This window comes from Notamacropus eugenii, chromosome 7 (genome assembly GCF_028372415.1).
Source record: "Notamacropus eugenii isolate mMacEug1 chromosome 7, mMacEug1.pri_v2, whole genome shotgun sequence".
Lineage (NCBI taxonomy): Eukaryota > Metazoa > Chordata > Mammalia > Diprotodontia > Macropodidae > Notamacropus > Notamacropus eugenii.
In genome coordinates, this window is record NC_092878.1 from 72,584,059 (window position 1) to 72,600,099 (window position 16,041).

At 36.8% G+C, this 16,041-nt stretch overlaps 1 pseudogene; it reads right to left on the reverse strand.

Moving 5' to 3' along the window:
* The window catches only part of LOC140514682 (polyribonucleotide 5'-hydroxyl-kinase Clp1-like), a 32,204-nt pseudogene extending 16,631 nt beyond the window's left edge, over positions 1 to 15,573 (reverse strand).
* Positions 15,574 to 16,041: the final 468 nt, after the last annotated feature.

Sequence of the window (16,041 nt, forward strand, 5' to 3'; positions counted from 1 at the left end):
TACCTACATTTGTCATTTTCTCTTTCTTCAAAGAGGATTTTCCATTATACTTACTACAGCTTCTATTCCTATTGCCCTATTCCTTTCACCTTCAATCCATTTCACTCTTTTGAAATCTTGGTGGCTGTTGTTTATTAGTCCAAGTTCAAGTCAAATCTTTCTTTTCGTATTCAATTCTGGACTTGTCTAACAAGCAGTTTATTTATTTAAAACTCTTTATTTCAAAATACAACCTTTCTACTTGGGAACTTCAATTTGCATGTTAATTGTTCTTCTAATGCCACTTATTATACTTTGGCAACCAATAGGGAGGCATACTCTTTCTCTTTTTATCAATTACAAGTATTCCTCCTCCAAAATCCATAACTCTGAACTTCCTTTATCTGACCATATCCACCTGTTCTTCCAGTTAGTTATTCCTGTATTTCACTCTTCCTACATCTACTGTACTCAACATAACTTCCTGTCACTGAAACTCTCTTTGATTTCTCAGGCCACATTTTTTTAATTGAATTATTTCATTTGTTTTCAGTGTTTGACAATCACTTCCATATATCGTAGATTTTTTTCCACTCCCTCACTCTCATTTCCCCTCCCTCCCCATGCCCTCCCTAAGACAGCACACAATCTTATATAGGTTTTACATGTAAATTCCTATTAAATGCATGTTGTATAGAAGAATTAAAATGAATGGGAGAAATCATAAAACAAAACAAAATCATAAAACAAAGGACAGAAGAAAATGGTCTGTTTCTATCTGCAATCCAATTTCAATACTTCTTTCTCTGGATGTGAAAGACATTTTGCCTCAAAAGTCCATTGGAAATTTTTTAAGTCCATGCATCTCAATGAAGTACTAAGTCTACTGGAAAAATTCCTCTCACACTATGGTTGTTGCTGTGTACAAAGTTCTCCTGGTTCTGCTCCTTTCACTCAGCATTACTTCATATAAGTCTTTCCAGGCTTCTCTGAAGTCTTCCTGTTCATCATTTCTCACAGCATAATGGTATTCCATTATATTTATATATCACAAATTGTTTAGCCATTCCCCAGTTGATGGGGATCTTCTTGATTTCCAATTTTTGGCTACCACAAAGAGGGCTGCTATAAATATTGTTGTACATATGGGACTCAGACCATGTTCTTGTCTCATTTCCTTCCTCCAAAATTTTGCTTCTATAGTTAACTTTTTCAAATTTGTGTTGTCATTTATTACCAAACCCTTTTCCCACTTGTCTTATCTTGATATATATTTCAAAATCCATTCTTGAACTGTCCCCATCATCTTCATTCCTGAACACTACTGGAGAAATTAATACAATTATGCTGAATTATAATTGGCCCAATATGAATTTATGTTATTTGATCTCTACCAAATCTTCACTGCTACATATCTTTCGTTTTACTCTCCCTTAATGGACTTTCTGTTACACTGCATAAAACATCTATTCCCAACCTCTCCTCAAGACATTTATGTCTCCCCTCCTTACTGCTTCTTATCCTAGAACCTGGTATTATGCTTTGCTAGTAAACTAAGGTCTCCAATCCCTAACTTCAAATCATCTCAGCACCAGTTTCTGTTTTCCCTTCCTTTTTTTTTCTGATGTCATAGGATGCTGTAGCCCATTCTGTTAAAGACAGTACTTCTATTCAAGTCCTTGATCCTTTCTCCCTAACATCTCCTTTGAGAGTGGTCAGATCAACCACAGTCAGACACATTGAAACTTGAGTAGAATAATGATGTCATTTTGGTCCTTTTCAATAATGAAGGATAACAAGCCCAGTTTTGAATATCTTCTTCCCTATTGGCTCCTTTCATATTAACTACAAATTTGTCCACATATTCCCTATACTAAAAATGAACAAAATGTAAAAACTAACAATGATGACCACTACCACAACAAAAATAAAAAGGAAAAACACACCTTTATTTGACTACACCATAGAGGGGAAAATGAACTTCACATACTGGGAGAACATTAAAAAGAACTGCCTGATTTGAGCAGAAGGTCCATGTTGGGGAGAAATGAGAAATTTTGCAGTAAAGTAGGCCTAAATGGTGAAGTATCTTGCAAGGCAACAGGGACAGTTTAGATCAGAGGCAGGTGGGAAAATGGAATAAGAGTGTCCTAGAACAGGGGGAGTATATTAAAAGGACAAGGAGATGGAAATTGTTATGTGGCAAGTAGTAGTAATTCAGCAGGTAGGTAAATGCAAGCTTGTATTAGAATGACTGCAGGGGAAGTGAACAGAGAAAAAATACAAAGGATATTGCAAAGAAGACACTCTCTGCACCAATGCTAATGATTTAGAAAGGTAGGATATGATAGTAAGATCATTGCTCTAGGAGGAAAGAGACAGTTTTCATAAATTCTTTTCCCTCTTCACAGTTCTATGATCACTACACCTTCCAAATAACTTCTCAAATTTTTAGAAGTCTAACACATTCCTGTTATTCTTGCCCTAGGATGGGGTGAAATTTTCATATATTAACTGCTTCTATAGTGGGCAGCAAGTTGATATTAGAATATTACAGTCAGGGGTGCATGACACCAGTTCATATAGGCTTGAGAGAGTTAAATTTTCACTGTGAACATCAACACCTCAAAAACTGGCAACTCTACAAATCAAATGCTACATTAGATTTATTGTCTTGTTGATTTCTAGACTTAATAAAATGATGATGAGAATGTTAATAATGTGGACTAAGCTTAAAAGTGTGTCCAGCATACCATTCGACGACCCCCTCCAGAAAGCCAGTTGTTAAACATTTATCAGTACATATACTCTGATGTAATCCAAACTGTGTGTCCTCTTTTGGGAGCATTCTAAAGCACATTGATCCATTCAAACCACAAATGAAATGGATTGAAACTTCTACTTAATGTTGAAAGTTGTGTCTCTTGTGAAATGCTCAATGCTTCTTTTGGGTCCAGGAGAACCCCTTACTGATATGGAAAAGTTGACTCTATCAAAAAGTAAATAAAAAATTCCAGTTTGATCCAGCTCCTCAGCACTTTGGAATCACCTAGGAAAACAAGCTGAAATAATGATTTCCATATTCCTGTTAATCTTTTTCAATAGTCTGATGCTCAAAACATTAAAAATTGTCATTTCTTTGAATTACTCTCCCTGGTTTTCTGGATGAAGGTACTAATGTAAGTAAAGCCACATCATAGCAGGAGACCCTTCAAGGTACTGATGAAGCAGGCAGGCAGAAACAAGGTCTTTCTGAGAATCCCTTCATGTGAGTGAGGTTTATGGTGGAGGAAAGGGGAGAGACAGGTGTTTCAGAATATTTGGTAAGGGAGATTCAGCAAGTATGACAAGCACCAGAAGTAAAACACACAAAAAACTCCAAGCATATAGGAGATAGTAGGGCCATGTCACTCCCGTGCTCAAGAATCCTGTTTCTCCCTATTCCTGTAGGATAAAATGAAAATTCTTTGCCTTAGTATCTAGTCTAGATAGCTTTGTTCCAGACAACCTTTCCAGACTTGTGCCATCTTCCTCTTCACATACCCTATATTCCAGGCAAATTGGCTTATAACTGGAATCTTTTTTTTTTTTTTTTTACTTTGCCTAGAATTGTTCCTGGCCAATATTCCTGAATAGAACTTGGTATTTTATCTAATGCCTTTGGGTCTTGGTACAAACCATCTACTATACCTTGAATGCAGGTATCCTCACATCTATGCTGGATTCATTCCATTCAAGGTTCAGTTTAGCTGCGACCTCTTAAAGTAGGTGTGGGGAATCTTCGGCCTCAAGGCCACATGTGGCCCTCTAGGTCCTCAAATGTGGCCCTTTGACTGAATCCAAACATCAGGGAAGAAATCCCTTTAATAAAAGGATTTGTTTTGTAAAACTTGAATTCAGTCAAAAGGCCATACCAAAGACCTAGAAGGCCACATATGACCGCAACAGGTTCCTGACCCTTGTCCTAGATGATGTCTCCTACTCCTCCTATCCCTTCTTCTTCAGGTTATATTTATTTACGTATCTATTTATCCCCCCAATAAAAAAAATATTTTAGGGAAAAGAGTGCTTTATTATTTTATCTTCAGAGCATCATACAGTACTTTGCATGTTGTAGGTACATAATAAATGCTTATTGATCCAATACTATAACTAATAATAATAATGGGGGAGGGCATTTCTGAGTGTTTGGTAAAGAGGATCTAAAAAGTGAGAACTAGAACTAGAGCCAAGAAATTGAGACATAGGAATGTTACTCAGAATAAGAATTATTAGAATGTAGTAATCCTGGCAGACTAATTTGTGTGGTATTTCATCTATGGGCTAGAACTATTGCTATCCTGCATGTCTATGCAGAAATTCTAGCATTTATATACATTCTTAGGCCCATCTCACATAATCCTTTATCAAATAAAGAAGAGTTATAGGCATTAGTGATGCCTTCAGAAAGAAAAAAGCCAGAATAAAGGAACCAGCAGTAGCAAATGCCCTGGAATTGCTTTTGATGGCAGGGATACATCTGAGTAGTTCAAAGTGATTCATTAGCACAAAGAAATAGAGGAGAGGGAACAGCCCTGTGAGCCTTTGGCAAGCATGTTACAGCAGGCCTGTGACAGATGAGCTCAATGAACTAGAAGCTTAAATAGCAGTTGGGAACTAGAAGTCCTGAGAAATGAATGTGTTGACCTTACAATGGTGAGCAAAGCTTCATGCCTAGAAAACCAACTTCTGGGCACTAGTGAGAGAATGTATAGTATTATTCATCATAGGAGTGGGGGGGTGGGAGGGTGGTACTGTAGAATTATTTATGCCATTAATTAAGCTTAGCACAGCATGGCTGCTGACTTCCACATAATCTTTTGATTAACAAATGGGGCCAAGAGATTTCCCTATTAATGAACTGGTTTTTTGTTTTGTTTAGTTTTGCTTTTAACATCAAAGACTGAAAGGGGCATGGCCTGTAAAAAAACACATCTATAATTAATGAGTCAAATTGGAAACAGTGCCTGAAGTTTCTCTCCCCAGTGGCCTTCCTCTTGCTTCCCCTTTGTTTACATGGGAGCTAGATACTTGTGAGGTATGTTACTTCATGCTGCACAATTCCATTTTCACTTACGTGTGTCCATTTGTCAAGCTGCTTCAGATGCCCTGGGGATGAGTAGGGACATTGGAAGAGGAAAATAATTATAAGGGTTACTGTTATAAAAGGTTTATTTATTTAGCTCATATTTTAAAAACAATGGAGTTACTCAATTAAGGCATACTGAAGGATCCCAGTCATCAGTATGATGCCATCCTCTGCAGCTCTGGGCAGTACTCTGGTTTTGGCATGATGAAATAGGTGGAGACCTGGACAGACCTCATGGTTGGCATTTTGACTCTCCTTCCATGAGGTATTCTGTTTTAAGAATTGAACGGGCCATTCAGTACTCATACGAAAGAGATGTCTGAGGGCATAAGGTTTGAGTAAGCCCTATATTTCCTCAGAGTCTTGAGGCTCTTTGTAATACCATTCAATTATATGTTTTCATAAACATATATGAGGTATTACCTAAGAGGGAATTTAAGTTAGCATTTTAAAGTATATTCAAACTAAAAAAAAAATAACTTTTTCTAATATTCAGTCATAATCTTCAACTTGTTGAGCCTCTCCTTGGCTAGGCTAGGTAAAATGTTTCTGAAAAGACATAGGACCATAACATTTAGGTCTAGGTGTTTCCTTGAGGATGCATAAATTTGTGCTATTTCTTTTTAGCTAGTATATATTGGATAGCCACATGACATAAATCAAGAAAGACAAATTTAAAGTAAAGAGAATTCAATCTTGTATCCTTATTCTATCATTTATGTGCATGATCCTGTATAAGTTCTTTACACTTCTTTGAACTTCAATTTACACATATGCAAAAGAATATGACTGGACTGAATGACTTCTGAGGTCTCATTGAGGTATAAGTCTAAGAGACTCTGGACTTAAAATGTGTGCATTTTAACAAGTGCATCGACAACCGCAGTGGCGTGATTAAGGCTATGTACCAGGACATTAAATTGGAGGGCACTGACAACATTTGCAATTTTTAACAGACAGGTAGGAAGAAAACAAGCAATTATTAAGCGTCTACTATTTGCTAGGCACTGTACCGAGAGCTTTATAAAAATTATTTCATTTGATCTTCACAACAACTCTAGGTGGTAGACGCTGTTGTTAACCTCCACTTAGCAGTTGAGGAAACTGAGGCATAGGTTGCATGAATTGCCCAGATTAACACAACTAGTAAAAGTGTTTCAGGTCAAATTGGAACTCAACTTTTGAACTCCAAATTTGAACTCCAGGTCAAGCCTCTATCCACCGTGCCACCTAACATTATAAAAATAGCAGACTTTGGCATGTAATTAGCAGTATTAATTTCTTAAAATAGGAGAGTACTAGAAGGTGTGCTAGACAGAGCTGTTCTCCCATTTTTACTTGCTTTTAAAAATTTTCTACCTCTTACAACCTGATTCCCCACTTCTGTCAGTGAAAGGCACAATTTTTACTAACTGCCTTGGGTGAAGTTTGTGGTCTTTGCCCTTTGGGCAAAGCATTCCTAGCTAACATTCTGAGATTAATTATTTGTTCTTCATCTTCCAGTGATCTCGATAATGTATGGGAAAAAATACTAGTGTTTCTTGCTGCCATTCAGTCATTTTTTAGATGTCTGACTCTTTGTGACCCCACTGGGGGTGTCTTGTTAAAGATATTGACATAGTTTGCCATTTCATTCTCTAGAGCCTAGCTCATTTTACAGATGAGGAAACTGAGGCAAACAGGGTTAAGTGCCTTTCCCAGGATCACATAGCCAATAAGTATCTGAGGTCAGATCTAAACTCAGGAAATAAGTCTTCCTGATTTCAAGCTCTATCCACTGTGTCACCTAGTTGCCCCCTATATGATTTGAATTTTGATTTGTAGCAATTTATAGCCATCTCAGTAGGCTTTTATCACACCTGTCAATCTGCAAGAATATGTCAATCTCTTTTGTACTATGAAGGGCACAACAATGTAGCCCTTTAACCAGAGCCTTAAATACCCTCAGTAAGCAATCCCCAGTTTCTATCATAGAGTCGCCTAGCTACACATCCTTATCTAACTTCTCACTGCCTCAGTGTATTTTCAACCCCAATTCCAAATCAAGTAGAACTATAAAAAGACAGAAATCAGACAGACACACACTAATATGAGAATAGACTCCAGAAAAGGCGTTCTTAAGCTTTTTTCTGCATCATGGACTTTCTGGCAGTTTGACAAATCTATGCACCCCTTCTCAGAATAATAGTTTTAAATTCATAAAACAAAATTAATGGTATTGCAAAGGATACTAATTTTATTAAAAACATCAAAATATTTTCTAACCAATAAGGTCATAGACACCAGGTTAACACAGTGTCAGTTAACCACATAAGTATGTGCATCCAGCAAAACTGCCTCTGTGGGGTCTGGCAAATTTGTTCCAATGTGGGAGAATGATGTGCACCTGTTTACCAGTTATTTATTCCATCAGCTCCAAGTTAATGTAGGAATCCTACTTGATCAAGGGGAATGGACCATTAGTTGTTAGGCACGCTGTTAAGCATATGGTTTCCTGGGTAGTTCCTTTTCTAGTCCTAGTGTTGGAGTGGATGGAATAGTGGCTCACTAGTTGACCCTTCCTCATTGTTTCCAGCTTTGTTATGTTTACTAGGAGCGTTCTGTGTCTATGGGTTAGTGACACAAGACCAGAATCCCTTATTCTTCTCCCAACCAACTGGATATCACCAGCCAGTGCTAAGCAAGCCTCTTATTGCTTTTGTGTGTGTGTGTGTGTGTGTGTGCACACACATATACATACACACATGCATATGTATATACATGCATATATGTGCATGTATTTGTGTATGTGTCTATGTATATATGTACATACATACATATAAACATATGTGTGAGCCCTCCAACAACTACAAATTCAATGTACATCATAGAACAGAGAATAGTGACAAGAATCATTTCATAATGAGAAAACAAGTAGCTGATCTCTGTGGTGCTCTTATGCTTTTATTTGGAAACTAGTGGGTGGAATCCAGTCAGATAACTCCTTCCCAGAAAAGTTGGCTTCCCAGATATCTAATAGTTTACAGAGAAAATATCCAGAAAAATTTGAGAAGAAAATGCTGTGGGAAAAATGCATTTGAATTTATTAAAGTCAGAGAAATATAATTTAAAAGAAACTGGGAGTTAGTGAAAATACTGAGGATGATTATTAGTACAAATTTAAGTGTCCTGTTGGGATGGGAGGCAAGAATTATATGAAAGAACTAGTGACAAATGTCCAGTGTGAGAGAAGAGATCAACAAGAATGAGTAAATCAGTCATTAATGGTCAAATATATAGGCCTTGGGGGATTTCTAAAGCTTGGGATTCCTCCCTCTCATCTTCTTGCTTAAACTTGCTTCTCACTCTTGCTTACACAGTCTTTTTTTTTTTTTTTTGAGGGGACTGGTGAGACAAGAAAAAGGGACATCTGTTATGAGGTACCATGGGGCTCAAAACATTTAGGTTAAGTCTAGATTCTAATCACAAGCCTTGGACAAATTGTTTAATCCCTTTGGGCCTCATTTTCTTCCTCTCTATGGTGACGGCAGTAATATTTGAGCTACCTATTTCATAGTCATGGCAATTTCACAGAGTGGCCTTGAGGACAGTGGTTGTAAATATTAAAGGAAGATTTATCAGTGCAATCTTGAATTTCCAAGTTCACAGACAGAGCCACATAGTCTATTGATCTAGTTATGCAGTTTATTGATAGCATGCTGACCAGTTTAATGTTCAAAGGATGTAAAGGACACATCTCTGACAACTTCAGTGCCATCTTGATCTTAATATTGCTTCAGCTTCTGAGAGATTTAGCAGAATACCTGCTAGTTCCAAATAACCAGTCCTATGCAGGACTTTTCTGTGTTTGTTCTTGATGGTCTGGGGAGGTTAGAGTCCATGTGATTGTATTGTGAGGTTGATAAAGGTAACTAGCACATTTTGTGACAGTGTTTGTCTGGGGTGAGCAGACCCCACATCTGCCATTGAATTTACCACTCATGAATAGGAACAAATGAGGAAAAACAGAATAGAAATAGGAAGAGCATTCCTATTGTGTTAAGGGGTATACATAAAAGTCTTATCCGTCACTATAGCTATGTTTTTATGGTACGCTTGGGGGCAAGGGACCTAGACTAATTAGAGTACATTAATTTATATAGAGGTGAATTGTTGTTCTCAAGCGTCTTGTTTCTTTTAATTCAATGGACTTTTCAAATGGGCCTTTAAAGGGTCAGTTCCAGAAAAATTGTGGGTTCAATGCTTCTTTTTCTTTTAGGAATCCTTTCCTTTCATGCCCTTGCTTTGCCCAGGTACCCAGTGTTCTTATGGTGCTCTAAACTCCTGTTTAAAAGAGCAATTTGATAAACTTTGGATCATAGATCTAAAGGTAGAGGACTCCTCCAGGGCCAACCATCTAGTTCAACTCATTTAACAGATGAGGAAACTGAGGTCTAACAAAGTAGAGTGACTTATTTTTTTTGGACCTAGATGTTGACTTTACAGTCAGTATTTTTCTTCCTATACCATACTGCTCTCCCACGCCCTCCCCATATATTACATTGCCTCCAAATTAACATATTGGTAGTTTAGTGTGCTACCTTAAAGCACTAGGTAAATATTACCTATGGTGCTACTGCTGCTTTTATTTTTTTTTTAATAGTCTTGGTTTTGGTGTTGATGAGGATAATTAAACAAAAAGTGAAAATTTCATTGTTAGAGCTTCCTGCCAAGATGGGGAGCAAATATTTTAGGCTTTATAAAGCAGTTTTCCAAATATTCAAGCAAACTTCACCACATTAGTGTTGCATGTACCTGGACTTTTGCTTCACATCAGTCATCTCCTAGTGATCCTTCAATTTGATGTGAACTTGTGAACAAAATTTCCATAATGCCAGTACATAATGATGATATTCAGGATCTCCAAAAGCATTGAGTACAAATAAGAATTCTGACAGAGGTTTGAATTAATAATGATACTTAAATACCGATCTATGATTTTATTGATTCATGCATTGCCTCCAATTATGTAAAGTACAACTGAGCATTAAATAGTGGATAGAAGAAGGAAAGGGAATTTATATCTCAACCACTGTGTGCCAGGCACTGTGCTATGCACTTTTTACAAATCTTATTTCATTTGATAGAATGTTAGACTTGGAGCTAGGAAGATCTAAGTTAATTCCTGCCTCAAATATTGCTCCAATAGATTTGCCTTAGGAAATCCACTTACCCAAGATGCTAATGGTCTTCTTTGACTTATGACATTTCAAGGATATCAGCAGAATTCATAGATTCCTCATTGTTTATCCCTGGATACATGAACAACCCTTGTTTGTCTTCACCTGGTTCTTTGATGACTCATTTTTTTAATCTTAGTTTCACCCATTAATTAATGATCATTTATATTATAATTATAATTTAAGATTTTCAAAACACTTGTTTGACAAATTGTGGTTGTGATTTGTCCTTCCTTTTGAAGAGGATCAAGACATCCGGGAGATGATTATATGACTTGTAACTGAATTTGGTTTGAGTGAGTGAGGCTTGTTCAAAGTCACCAGCTTCCAGATCCATTAGGGTCCAGTGGCCAGATATCCATCAGAACAACTAGAGATGGCCCAGGAATGAGTGGGAGACCTTGGGTTTTTTAAGTTAAGGTCTTTTCAAGTTCTCACTTTAAGTGAGGTGGTACCCACTTAGTGAAGAGGTCTCTTTAAGAAGTGAGTCAAAGGATGGCTCTTTTAACTAAAAAAAAAAAATCAAACTGGGAGGGGAAGACAGACCCTCAGAGTTACTGGACAGAAGAGAAGCAGTTACTATTTATATTCTCTCTCAGCCTGGAGGACTCAAAAATAACTATTAAGTGATGCCGGGGCAGGGCTGGGACCTATTGTTTAATAAATGAGATCTAAGAGTGAATTGGGAATGAGACTTGGGTTTTGAGAAAGAAATCTAGCCAGTCAATTTCAAGTTAACTAAGTAGGTTTTGGTCATCAAAATTTATCTTACTTTGGGCAGAACATCCTCAGGTAAGGGCATGATATGTGAGGAGAGGGGAGGAGAGGGCAGGTGAAGGGATGGTGGATGTAGGTAAAATATTGAAGCACACTTTACATATGAGGAATTTGAGGTTGAGTAACTTATTCCAGCTCATTTTCTACTCTGTCATGTAGCCTTTCCTTATACTTATAAGAGAACACTCAGGTTCAATTGATTTTTCACTTTAATATGGCTATACACATTAAAATCCTATGGGTCCAGAATCTTTGGTGGCCAGTCAGCAGTGAAGTATAAATAAAGTATAAATAAACTTCCTCATTTTGCCTTTTAAAAGCAAACTGATATTCTCTCATTAACAACAGCTATCAAGCAATACAGGCCTAGTATGTCCATTAGTCTTCTTTTCTCCAGTCTCTTCAGTCCTTATTAATACACTGAAACTTGTTAAAATTATTGGTAACTCCGAAAAAGGTTGTTTATTTTATTTTTTTAAGCAAATAGCCTCCTCCTTTGAATATGTCTCCAGTTAATTATTCAACTTCTTGATTAATGTTATGAAAATATAAAATAGGATGTTTATCTGGAACATTTTTTGATCATAATGCCTAAAGTTTGGTTTAGTTGAGGTATTCTTTTCTTGCAGTGCTATGTACTACTGAACAGCTGCCTCATGTCACTCCAGGGACTGCTGCAATTTGCTGATGGGTAAAGGAATGTTTATTGTTTGAGGAGTTTGTAAAAGACTTTACATTACTTTAGAAAAAGCCTGCTACATGTGTTAGATGTGTATCTTTATAGCTTTTAGATCCTGGAATTCATTAGAACAATATAGGAAAAAAACAGCAAAAAACAACTGTACCTCCCACTAATTTGAAACTTAATTTCCTAGGATACTTATGGTTTTTTCCCCACTTAATTCATAAATCTTAAGTAAGAATGAATACCCATAGAGAGCAGGAAATTTGGCCTTAAAAGTAGTTACCTAAAATAATAACTTCCTAAATGATCTTGCAGTGTAACTCCTCTCTATGCTTATCCACACAGACTTGCAAAATTGATATTAAAATGTAGTCCTGATGATGTCACTCATCTTCTCAAAATACCAGTCAATCAATATTTCCCTTTTGCTTCTAAGATCAAGTACAGAATCCTCAACCTGGCATTTAAAGCCCTCCATGATATGGCTACCATTCCTTTCTTTTCATGCATCATATAACTTCTCTGCTCTCTGTTTATGTCAAGCAGACGTGCTAGTTTTTCCTCAAATACAACACTCCAATTCTCATTTTCATGTCTCTTTAGATGGTACAGCCTTTCTGGAATGTAGCCTCTTGTCTCTGAATCTAGGTGGGAGTAGCTTGAGTTAGGGCAACCTCTCATAAATGATGGTAGAACAAGGAAATGGGCCCTGGTAGGAAGCAAAGAAGCCTATGTCCTTTGGAACAATGTATGGGTCATAACTCGAAGTTGAAAGCTTCACGCACATATTTTACACAAATCAATAGGTCGCTTGCACTTTTTAACTTTTCACATGTCAATGCCAAAAGTAGGTACTTATAAAAGTGCCTAAAATGTAATTCATTTAATAAAAAATAGAATTCAAATATCCAAATTAATGTTTTCTTCCTCAAATTGGTAACTAAGCTCTATACATATTTCAATGATGCCTATAGTGCCTAAAATATTTTGGAAAGTCATTTTTGAATCTCTCCTCCAAGATTTGCTACATATTATTTTAAATATTTGCAAAGATGGAAAAAATGTCATTTTTTTGAAGGTTCGTGTTTTTGAAAGAATCTGAAGTCAACCACTGTCATATCTGATGAATGAGGTGGATGATGCAACTGGAGGAATACTGTTTGTGCTCCAACTAAAATGTAGCTCTAAATTTAAGAAGACCAGTTTTCTCACTTGCTTTCTAAATGAGTCTTGAATGCTTAAAAATGGTCCCAAAGTGTTTAAAATAATGGCAGCATCATTATAAAATCAGTTTCTTTTCTGTAAAATCATGTTACATGTTTATCAATTAACCGATTACCACTTATTAAGTGGCAACTATATGCCATGCACAGTACTAGCCACTGGGAATGCCAAAAGACAATCTTTGCCTTCAAGGAACTTATGACAAAACACAGGAGACAACATTCAAAGCAAATACATTAAATATAAGTTGTGGCAAAATTAATAGAGGGAAGTCACTAGAATCAAGAGGGATTGGGGAAAGCTTCTTGTAGAAGGTGGGAATTCAGTAGGCAGAGCAGGGGAAGGAGAGTGTTCCAGGCTGGGGGGTGGAGGGGTGGGTGGGTGGGGGGGAATCAGAGAATCCTCAAAGATATTAATTTTTTTTTTATTTTAGAAAAGGCTTTAATATTGTGAGTCAGTGGAAATAATTCTGAATTTGAAAGTGCTAAAAGTTAGAGCCATGGGACTTACTGTAATGATACTGATCAAGTCACTTAAATTCATTATCCTTACTTTCCTCATCTGTAAAATAAACTTAATGATGCAGAGTATCCCCCAGTTGTAGAATTATGATCTTACGATGCTATATTCCTCTAACAATTTTGGGGACAATCATACTGTTAGACTACTGCAAGTGAAAAACAGTAGATTGTAAAGAGATCTCCAGATTTAGAATTTCAAAGAATCTTGGAGATCATCTATTATTCTTCCCCTTCTCCTCCTAAATGTCATGTATGTAATCCTTTAAATTTTCCCCAGTATTTTACATTATAAATGAGATTCATAGTAGCCCTCTGATAAAAAGATTCTATTTATCCTCATTTTAGAAATAAGGATACTGAAGCTGTGAATTGTGAAGATACATGGGTGAGTGAATTATCCATAGCTGTTACATATTTGAGGAGAGATTTGAACCCAGGTCAATGTGACTCCAAGTTTAATACTCTACCTACTACAACAACAACCTCTTTTTATAGGACCTCATTTTAAAATGGTATTCTTTCTTACAGTCTGTAGCATTGGTCTCTTTAAAGAGAACACATTTCTTCTTTTCTTAATCTGAATAGAAATGTTGTTACCAAACAAATTTATTCCCTAAACTGGATATTCCCTAAGTACGCTAAACCAAATGAGCTCTCAAACCTAAAATCAATTTCAGAGCATCCTTTCTTCAAGAAGGCTAGACTGTGTAGACAGATGAGACAGAATAGTGTCATTTTTTTAAAACCATTTAATTGCAGAACATTTGATCAAATTCAATTGTGAATTTCATGTACACTTTGAGATGGCACAGTCAGAAGCACTGAACCCTCAATGAGATGGCAAATTTAGAATTAGAAGAGCATATGCGAACAAGCATATGGAAATCATTTAATTATTTGGAGGTCATCTTTTGGACAGTGTCTGCTGGGCCCAGCTGGAGCTTAATGCAAAAGCCCCAGAGCTCTCTCTGTACCCTCTCCCCACTTCAGGGCACTTCACATAGAATGCCAAACAAATCTGTGTCCAAATTAGGCTAAGTGTTTGACTGGAATCACATACTCTTTCCCTCAAAAAATAAAAAGTGGCTAGCACTTAGATATACTATCATAGTGGTTTCATCTTGTTTCTCCAAGGTATCTATCATATATATAACCTGCTTAAAAACAAATGAACTGAAACCATTCAAAACAGATTTTCCTTTTCTGAGTGTAAACAAAAATCACATAGTAACCATGATATTTTAAGATACAAAGGTTAGAGACTAGATTTTTTTATTTCATCTGTATGAGAGATTTCAAAATGAGGGCACTCCCTCTACCAAAGCAGGTCAGCAACTTCTCTGCAACTGAAAGTCTTGCAGATTTGCCTAGAACACTTAGGTTGATTTGCCCAAGGTCACATAGCCAGTATGGCTTGGAGGCAGGACTATGAAACAACCAAGACCAGATCTCCAATCTATGTCACACTGATTCTTCAGTTATTATTTTTTTTCCATTTTGTCAGTTATACTTTTAAAGGAATTGATCAATTTTTCTTGTACCTCTCTGACTTTTAAAACCCTTCTTGAGTTCTTTCAAGAAGACTTTTGAGGGTTGAGACCAGTTCATATTCCCCTTTGAGATTTCAGATGTGGGCATATTGACAATGCTGTACACTTCTGAATTTGTGTTTTGATTTTCTGTGTCCCCATAGTAAGAATCTATGGTCTTTGTTTTTCTGTGTTGCTTTTTCCTCATGAAATTGGTCTTTTTCCTGGTTTTTAAAGTTGATCTCTGCTTCTGGGACACAGGGGAGATGTCCCATGCTTCTTGTGAAGATGAGTAGATTTCTGGTTACTGGCTTTGTATACTGGGACCTCAGGTGCTGGCAGTTGGAGGCCATAAACGCTGAAGCTTACCTGGAGCTGAACTGGAGCTCAGGTTGTCCCACTGGTCACTGATGTGGGGTTTGCTGCTGGTTTGCCAGGATGCTTTCCATCCTTTACTGATCCCTTCAGCCACAGCAAGAGTGAATTTTTCTGTTAATCCCCTTAGCTTCATGAACTGAAAGTCTGCTGCACCCCGTCTTTCTATTTGTTCCACTGTTTAAGGATTATTCCTGGGATGGTATTTTCTGGATTTTTCAAGGTCAATAAAGGAGGGTGGGAGTGACTCACTGCTTACTCTGACATCTTGGTTCCCTGTCACATCAGTTCTTAAAATATATTCTTTTCATTTAAAAAAATGATAAAATTCTTTTTATGTTCAAAGCATGAGAAAGTGTAAGAAAGTAGAAAAAAGGCTACCTTGTAGTGAGGTAGATGTGGTTTCAAATTCTACCTCTGGGACAAATTAGATAACAATTACAAAAGCATCGTCAATCTGTATCACTTTGAAGAGTTTTCAAAATAGGAGTTACCAAAATGGATGAAATCACAGATCTGGAACCATAATGCCTGGCACATAGTACACATTTGATAAAAATATTTTTTAAACAATAAACATATTTTAATAAACATATTTACTGGA